Below are 9,400 nucleotides of genomic sequence, written 5' to 3' on the forward strand. Positions count from 1 at the left end.
TTAGGGGTATCAGGTACGAAATCAATCACACCCAATTCGTCTACTGCTCATACCAAACTTGCCAGCTCATCGTTTGTTGGGTCTACACCCAAAACGACGAATCCCCCACTACTCGCCACTCCAACCTCTAAACTCCAACGACCAATCCGATAAATATCTCTAGCTGAAATGTAATTATGTAGAGAGAAGGGTCTCTGTTATAATTGCAACGAAAAATTTACGTGGAACCATAAATGTCTTAATAAGCAATTGTTAATGTTGATTACAAATGATGAGGATACAGAATTTACTATGAACTTACCAGATGACGCTGAAACTCCTGTTAAAGAAGAGGCTGACACGGCCACTTTACACCATCTGTCCCTTCAGACTTTTTAGGGCAGTGGCGGTCGTTGCACTATACGTTTCTCAGGTAGCATTAATGGCAAGACAACGCAAATCTTATTAGATGGAGGAGCCTCGAATAATTTCATTCATTCTTGCATAGTACAACACTTAACATTGCCTATTGAGCAACTTTAATGTCCACTCCGCGTTCTAATTGTTGATAGAATCTGTATGACTGGGGAAGGGTATGAGTCACATTCCGGTTTCTATACAGGGCCAACCCTTAAATATAGGAGCATACGTGCTTCCCATCGTAGGATCTAACTTGGTTCTTGGCTCGGGTTGGTTGGCCACTTTGGGTGACCACATTGTAAATTATCACACAGCTACTCTGAAATGTGTGATTAATGATAGCTTTGTGGCATTACAGGGGTATCATTTGGCCTCACCTTAACTGGTTCAGTTATAACATTTACGTCGAATGTCTTCTACAAATGCCATTGCTGAGTTTTTTGTGCTCACCACCACTGTCGAATCCGAGACGCCAACATCATGTCCAATGGAGCTTGCCGCATGAATTGCGAGCTCTGCTGCAGCGATTCGACACTGTCTTTCAGGTTCCTCACAGATTACCACCTTTTAGAGTTCATGATCATCAGATACCTCTCATTAGTAATACTTCACCTATGAAAGCAGACTGTATAGATATTCGATCGTTCAGAAGTCTGAAATAAAACGCCAAGTTGATGGGATGCTGTGTGATGGGTTGATTCAACCAAGTCAAAGCCCTTTTTCTGCCCCTATTATCTTGGTTAAGAAGAAGGATGGAACTCGGCGATTTTGTATAGATTATTGAGCTCTCAATGTAGTTACTGTTAAAGACGCATGCCAATACCCACTGTGGATGAATTGTTAGATGAACTATATCATTCCCAATAATTTTCTAAGCTTGATCAAATTCTGGTGTAACCTTCAGATTGTTTTAAAACGGTATTCTGTACGCATCACGATCATTATGAATGGATTGTTGTGCCATTCCGTTTAACAAATACACTGGCAACTTTTCAAGCACTCATCAACAATATATTTTGGCCATTCTTGAGAAAATTCATCTTAGTTTTCTTTGATGATGTTCTCGTTTACAGTAGGTCCTGGGATTTACATATGGAACACCTTGAACAGACTTTGTCATTGCTTATTGAGCACAAATTCTTTGACAAGCTTTCAAAGTGTATTTTTGGACAGTCCAAGATTGAGTATTTGGGTCATTTTGTTTCAACCCAGGGTGTTGAGGCGGATGGCCGAAAGATTAAAGCTGTTACTAAGTGGCCCGAACCCAAAACAATGTCACAATTGAGAGCATTTTTGGGCCTCACAGGGCACTATAGGCATTTTATTCACCATTATGTCCAAATCACAGGTCCACTTACTCAATTACCGCGGCGTGATGCGTTTAATTGGACCACCGAAGCCCAAACGACTTTTGATGCCTTAAAGAAAGCTTTATCAACTGCCCCTGTTTTATCTCTGCCAAATTTTCAGAAGACCTTTGTATTAGAGACCGACGCCTCTAGATGCGGTATTAGGGTCGTATTGAGTCAAGAGGCGCATCCCATAGCCTTCTTAAAAAAATTATCACCTCGAGCCCAAGCCAAGTCTGCCTATATGAGAGAACTGACAGCAATTACACAGGCAGTAAGGAAGTTCTGTCATTATTTATATGGGCGTCATTTTATCATTAGAACAGATCATCATAGCTTGCGGCATCTTTCTTCAAATTCATGTCAGACTCCTGAACAACAAGAATGTTTACCTAAGCTTCTTGGGTATGATTTTTCTATTGAATTTCGTTCGAGTCAATCTAATGTAGCTGCTTATGTCCTTTCGCGTGTGTCCTTCATTGCCATGTCAGTTGTTAGTCCTGACTCTTTTCAACAATTATTACAAACAGTTAGTGACTCCCCTGAGATTCAACAACGAATTCAACAATTTGAAGTTAATCCTTCTTTGATGCCTGGATATAGTGTTCAAAATGGGCTATTATTCTGGAAAGACAAGGTGGTTTTGCCATCTAATGCCACTTAGTTGATAGATGTGATATTGCAGGAGTTACATTCTTCACCAATAGGGGGTCATGCTGGGTTCTCGCGCACTTTTGCCCGAGTAGCCACATATTTCTTTTGGCCCAAAATGCGACAAGATATTCGCAGGTATATTGCAACTTATGTACCTTGCCAGGGTTAGGTAATCTAGTTTACATCCTGCGGGGTTACTATGCCCACTTCCTATTCCTTCACCGGTATGGGATGAAGTTGCTATGGATTTTATTACAGGACTGCTGGTGGTCAAAAGTTGTTCTGTCATTATGGTAATTGTAGACTGCCTCTCCAAATTTGCTCATTTCAATCCATTAAAAGCTTCATTCATGGCAATTTAAGTGACAGCAGCGTTTATTTCCATTATTGTTAAGCTTCATGGGATGCTATTAGCGATTGTGTCTGATAGAGATCCTGTTTTCACTAGCAATTTTTGGCAACATCTCTTTAAGGCGCAAGGAAACCAGCTACGTATGAGTTCATCATACCACCCGCAGACAGACGAGCAATCGGAGGCGCAGAATCGGTGTCTTGAAGTGCATCTCTGTTGCTTTGTTTTAGATAATCCTAAATCATGGCTAGAATTTTTACCCTGGGCTGAATTTTCATATAACAATGCTTTTCATACTTCTATTGGTATGTCACCATTTAAAGCATTATATGGCCGTGATCCGCCATCCTTATTTAAGGTGGAGAATACTGATGGAACACCATGGGAGGTGCAATGTCAGCTAGCATTGTGAGATGATATGTCAGCAAAACTTAAGCAGCATCTCGATCAAGCCCAAGCTAGAATGAAACGAGCAACTGATAAACATAGAAGAGAGGTTGAATTTGCTGTAAGAGATAGAGTTTGGGTTAAATTGCAACCTTATCGACAGTCATCTTTGAAGCTTAACAGATCTAAAAAATTAGCCTCGTTGGTTTGGACCCTTTGAGATTCTCCAACGTGTTGGGCCAGTTGCTTATAAGTTGGCCTTACCATCTTTTGCTTAGATTCTTCCTGTGTTCCACGTCTCTTTACTTAAGAAATTCGAAGAAGGGTCTTCCTCTGTTATGCCATTACCATCTTTTCCTTCTACTGATGGTTTGCTGTTACAACCTATTGATGTCTTGGATGTCTATCGTGTAAAGATAGGCGATACCTGGGTCACTCAATTATTAATTCGCTAGGATGGTGATGCTATACCTACATGGGAAGATATGGACCAACTGCTACGTGATTATCCCACATTCGACCTTGCAGCCAAAGTCACTTTCGATAGGAGTGGCAATGTAATGGCCAATTCTGAAGCGACCGCAAACATGGAAACATCTGGGCTGAAAATAGGTGAAGCCCAAGGCCTTCGCCGCAGCCTAAGGGTTCCCAAACTCACGTGGAAGGCTCGTGCCAATACAGGTATTTAGAGGGTGTCAGGGTGTAGTAGAGGGCAAGGATGATTTGGTGTAACGTTTCCCTCTGATATTCTCTGTCCTTTCTGATATTCCTTTCTTGCTTATTTTTTTGTTATTCGAATCAGTGCCTTTTGTGGCTCATTATTCACAGAATCTTGTAGCTGTGGTGTACTGCCGTGATTTTGATTAAATAACACCGAGTTGCATATTTAATTAAGGTTGTCGCTAGCAAAATAATACTAAGTTACACTAATATAATATTAGTATGAACCTAAGTCGATCTTTATGAGGAGGCTTAATTGAAAATTTAAGTTTGAAGTGTACTACAAGTTAAAAGTGATTCAGGATAGAATTAACCTCAAAACTAAATGAACTAATTAACCTAATTATAAGGTGAATAAAGTGGGTATGTGAAAACCTATTAAAAATAAGAACTCCTATGTGAATTCAGTCACCTATCCTTGTTTGATTATGGCCTACCTAGTATGGTCTCCTTTTTCTTCTCTTTAGTTTTAGTGACTTAGTTATATTAAACAAGACTTAGGTAATACCTTAACCAACCCCAATTCAAGATTATGGTCTTAGAGTGAGCCAAAGCAAAACTAGCATTGAGTCTAACTAAAGTGTTACAAGCATAAGTTAATTAGGTTAAGTACATTTAATGAAATTAACATGTTCAAAATTATGATATATGAAGATATTCACATGCATTCAAGTTGGCAAGATTATGACAAGAAAGAAGACATATTAATATCATCAAGCAAGCCAAGATTATGAACAAGCTAGAAGAGGCTGAATTCATGCACTCCAAATAGCAAAACTCAAATTGCAACAAGCTTCTCTCAATCATATGAATCATCACTTAAGATTACAAGTTCAAAAAGTCATACAAATTTGTAATTGTAGAGAGAGAGAAATAGAGAGAAGAAATTCAAAACTAGTTAAAAAATAATACAAACTCAAGGTTTTCTCCTCCTCATAATAGCTCCTCCAAGAATCTAGTCTTGTATCTTCAAGTGTTCTTCAAGATGAAGCTTCAACTTCATGGCTAAATTTCACCTCAAATTCACCCAATGATAGCTTGATTTGATCCTTAATAAAGGAGGAAGAAAGGAGGAAGAGAATGGTGGTGATTTTGCGAAATTTGAGTAGCTAGATTGAGAGATATGGAGGAGAGAGAGTAGAAGTGTAAAGAAAAAAGTGAGAGAACTTGAAGAACTTAAAGATGAATTGTGTAAAAGTGAGTGAATGATCTGAAAAACTGATCATAATCCTCTCTAAAACCTATTTTGGATGAAATTGAAGTAGTCACCTACTAAATAAGTTGCCACAAAACTCAAAAAAAAAAAGTCAGTGGATCAAGTAAGGTTAAGAGTAGTCTAAGTTACAAGTCAAGTTGGGTGATACTTCCAATGTTGATCTTCTAATTCCATCTGTGCATGGACATTATAAGCTCTCATGTTCCCTTAATTGCCTTGGAATTCACTCCTAATATCATTCAAATTCAGATCTGAAATTTGCTTCCAAACTTCTCAAACACATTGCAACTATCTTGAGTTTTGATAAGTCAACTTGATCCCTTATGTGCAAGTGCATAGAAACTTCATGTGTGCCTCATTAGCCTTGATAAATCACATCATTTTGAAGCCCATTTAGGTCTAAAATTTCGTGCTCCTTACTTCCCTATGTGCCAAACCAAGTTTTGAACCAAGTCTCTTCCATGCAAAGTGTCATTTAAAACAACAATATGAAATTTGACTAAGTTATTTTACACATGTGATAAATATGAAAATATTCAAACCGTAATATCTTTTTGCATGTTTTTTCAAAATCCATCTAAAAATTCACAAACACACATGAAAAATATAAAGTAGCCATGCATACATGCAAATTAGCCAAATTGAAAAATCAACTCAAAATGTTGACTTTTTAACTTAGGTTCAAATGTAACTTTTAAGACCAAATATTGCAACCCTAATGGACCTAAAACTAATGCACACATCAAATTTTAAATTTTTTCTTGAATTCCCAACAAATTACAAAATGATCAAAATACCCCTAATATGCACACTTTCTCATTAGGGTCTAAAACCCTAATTTAACACCAATAATACACATTTTAAGGTTTCCTGTCATGAAATGTGGTCCTAAATGCCTAAGAAAAGTGTGTAACAAATATAACCTATCAGCATTTCCATCATTATTTTCGTTACTACTATACGAATATAACAATATCATTCTAATTTTATCTGATGTCCTTGAAGGGATTTTTTTATATGATTTTGCTTCACTTCCAATTTTGTCATGGACATATTGTTATATGATTTTGCTTCACTAAAAGGAACTGATGATCTAAAATGGAAGAAATTGAATTTGTAGCCTAATAAAAGGCGTTAAAATCAATCAGGCATTAGTTTTGATCTAGTCTCTTAATACATGAAAAATTATGGTTTGAATTATCTTTCAAAAGAATCGCCTACATTTAGGTCTCATTTGGTTATTAAAAATGATGAAAATAAAATGGATTGAAAAAATTAAAATAAAAAATAAATTAAATCATCATTTCCTCTCATGATAAATATAATAAAAGTTAATATTATATACCACATATGTGAGAATTATCACACCTTTAAAAAACTTCATAAATATCACTTCTAACTTCATGAATTAAATTACTCCTTTTTCTTTATGAATATGGTTCAACTGTCTCCGTCCACATTTTGATCATCTTATTTTTATATTTATTTTTTAATTTATTCAATTCTATTATTTTCTAGCAATCAAACAAGACTTTAATGTTTGACTGTAACTTAAATAGTATCACTTCTAATAGAATTGTCAATAACAACTAGTTTTGGGCTTGACTCTTATAAACTTAGCCTTTAAGAGTTCAAGCTCCTAAGCATGCATAAGCTAAATTGATCATATTTTTCAAGTTTGACTGCATTGACAAGGTTTAAGGCCAAACTCAAAAGGTTGCATAATTTTTTTTTTAAAAAAAATTGTAATTATGTCAATAATTAGGTGACTAAGGGTTATGGGATCAAACATTTCCTTGACTACTTAAACCAATCATCGCTTGAATAAAAACGTCGCTGGCACCGGAGCTCTAATAATCTTGCCATCAATAGGGGTTTGACGGTGGTCCTGTAGCTTGAGAGGCAGTTTGATCTTTTGACCTTACAAATTAATATCGATCAAGGATTAATGGACTGTATTGTAATTGTAAAGTTAATTAGTATTTAATTGGTATTAATTTATTATTGAGATCCTTGGTTGCCATTTTCCCAAAAGCTTTTTATCATCATGTTCTAGTACTATCTAGCTCGGAACATTCCTAGAAAGATTCTTAAAAGTTCACATGAATAATGATTCTTGTGCCATGCGCACAATAAAGAAAAATTAATTCTCATCCCATCCAACAAAACTTATAAAACAGATTGCACATCTCAATGGAATATTTTACAAATTTATTTTTAAGATAAAATTATAAAGTTTTAAAATTTTTCTACAAACTTAATCATTACTCCCTTCATTTTATATATAAGAGAAAATAAATATATCACACAGTTTAAAAAAATTGATTAACAATAATAATTATATCTCAAATTAAAAAAATTATCTAGAAATAAAAAATTTGACTCAAATACCCTTGTAGTTAATCAAAATGAGGCTACATTAATTGTTTCTTATGAATGAAAATTATGAATTTATGAGGGTAATTTAAAAAAATTGTAATAAATGCCTATTGAGATATGTAAATTTTACTTATATATAAAAACAAAACAACAAGTTATAGTTTTCTTATATATAGAAACAGGGAGAGTAAGGCCTGCAATATCATTTTAATTTTCTTTTCATTTAAAGGTTAATATTGAAAATTATTATTAATGAAACTTTATTTTTCTCAAATTTTTTTATAATTTGAGATAAAAGGAATATCAAATCTAAATTATCTAAAATACATATAGATAATTAACTTATAAAAATTATTAAAAAATTTAAAATTAAATTGAATCACCTAAATTATATTTGTATTCTCTAGGTTATATCTAGATAATCAATTTGTAAAATTAAAAAAATTGTATTAAATTATATAGTCTAAAGATTAAATCTGTACATGCCATATTGATGATGAAGATTTATTAAAATTTTTTATAATCTTTATTTTGATAAATAGAAAATAAAAAAAAATTTAAGTTTGAATAGTCCAGATCTCACTTGTTGTGATGAGTAACATTGTGATATGCAGTAAAGACACTCCAAATTTGATATTAAATTTTTACATAATTTTTATTTTAATAAAATATAATATTTAGAATATCTAAAAATTAATTCAAAATCAATCGCAAGAGATATTTTGATATTAATTTTTATATGTCAGTTCTGTTTGTTATAGATGTTTGCATGTCGGTCATCTTCCTTCATCCCATTCCCACATAATGTGGTCCTCTTTGTTGGGTTGGTATAATTCTCAGATCTCCTTCTCAGGTCGCTCCAAGTTTGTGGCAATGACTTCTTCTGGGCCAAGTTTTAAGTTGAGCGCAACATTGCATTTGGATTTCTTCAAAGCCCAATTATTCAGATATGTGGCAAATGTCTAACTCGAAGTCTCTTGCTTTGACATCCTCTGCATGTTTCTTTACTTGAGTCTCTTAGGCTGTTAAGTTGTAACATTGCCATGATGAAGCAAAAGAGGAGTGATTTAAAACAGTAATGGCTCTCACGCTCCCAGCAAGAAAAACATCTCTTCACCTAAGCCCTCCTCATTCAGAGGAAGAAGATGATCTACTTGCCAGAAGCTCAAAAAAGATAAAAAAACACAGAAGCAGCTAAGTTTAATTTGCTTAAGGTCACTGGCTAAAGCTCGGTTCAAATGAAACAGGGGGTACTTCAAACAGACAAACCTTTGCTAAAAAACTGAAGGGTATCAGTAAAGAAGATGCTATGTCTGAAGATGAAGCTGATAAACAAGTGATGAGCTAGAGGATGATCAGAATGCAAATAACATGGATGAAGAAAACGAAGAAGCTTTCTCAATCATTGAAGATCCAAAATGAAACTTTCCAACTTTCGTTTTCTCTTCAAAGGAGAGGAAAAGGCTATATCGTGCCTGGAAGAAGGCGGTAATAGTAAAGCTCTTGGACAAAACTATTGGGTTTAAAGCCTTGGAAACCATATTACAAGCAATGTGGGCAAAAAAAGGTGTGATCAGACTTATCAATATAGGTCATGTCTATTTTATGCTTAAACTCTCAAATAAGGAGGATTACTTCACAGCACTTACTAGAGGTCCATGGATGATATATGATCATTATCTCACTGTGAGACCTTAGGAGCCACGATTCAAACCTCAGGAAGCTACCATCGACAAGGTAGCATGCTGGGTTAGGGTGCCAAAGGTGTTTCTTGATTATTATGATAATGAAGCCCTTACAGTTATTGGTGATAGGATTGGCAAAACTCTGAAAGTGGATATTCACACTTCCTGCCAACTACGGGGCCATTTTGCAAGAATTTGTGTTTTAGTGGACCTTGGTAAACAATTAATAGCAAGTTTTCATTTAGATGGAGAGGACTAC

The sequence above is a fragment of the Prosopis cineraria genome, unplaced genomic scaffold, assembly GCF_029017545.1.
Source record: "Prosopis cineraria cultivar Desert tree isolate PC_DT_omini unplaced genomic scaffold, ASM2901754v1 PC1, whole genome shotgun sequence".
In the NCBI taxonomy this organism is placed as follows: domain Eukaryota; kingdom Viridiplantae; phylum Streptophyta; class Magnoliopsida; order Fabales; family Fabaceae; genus Prosopis; species Prosopis cineraria.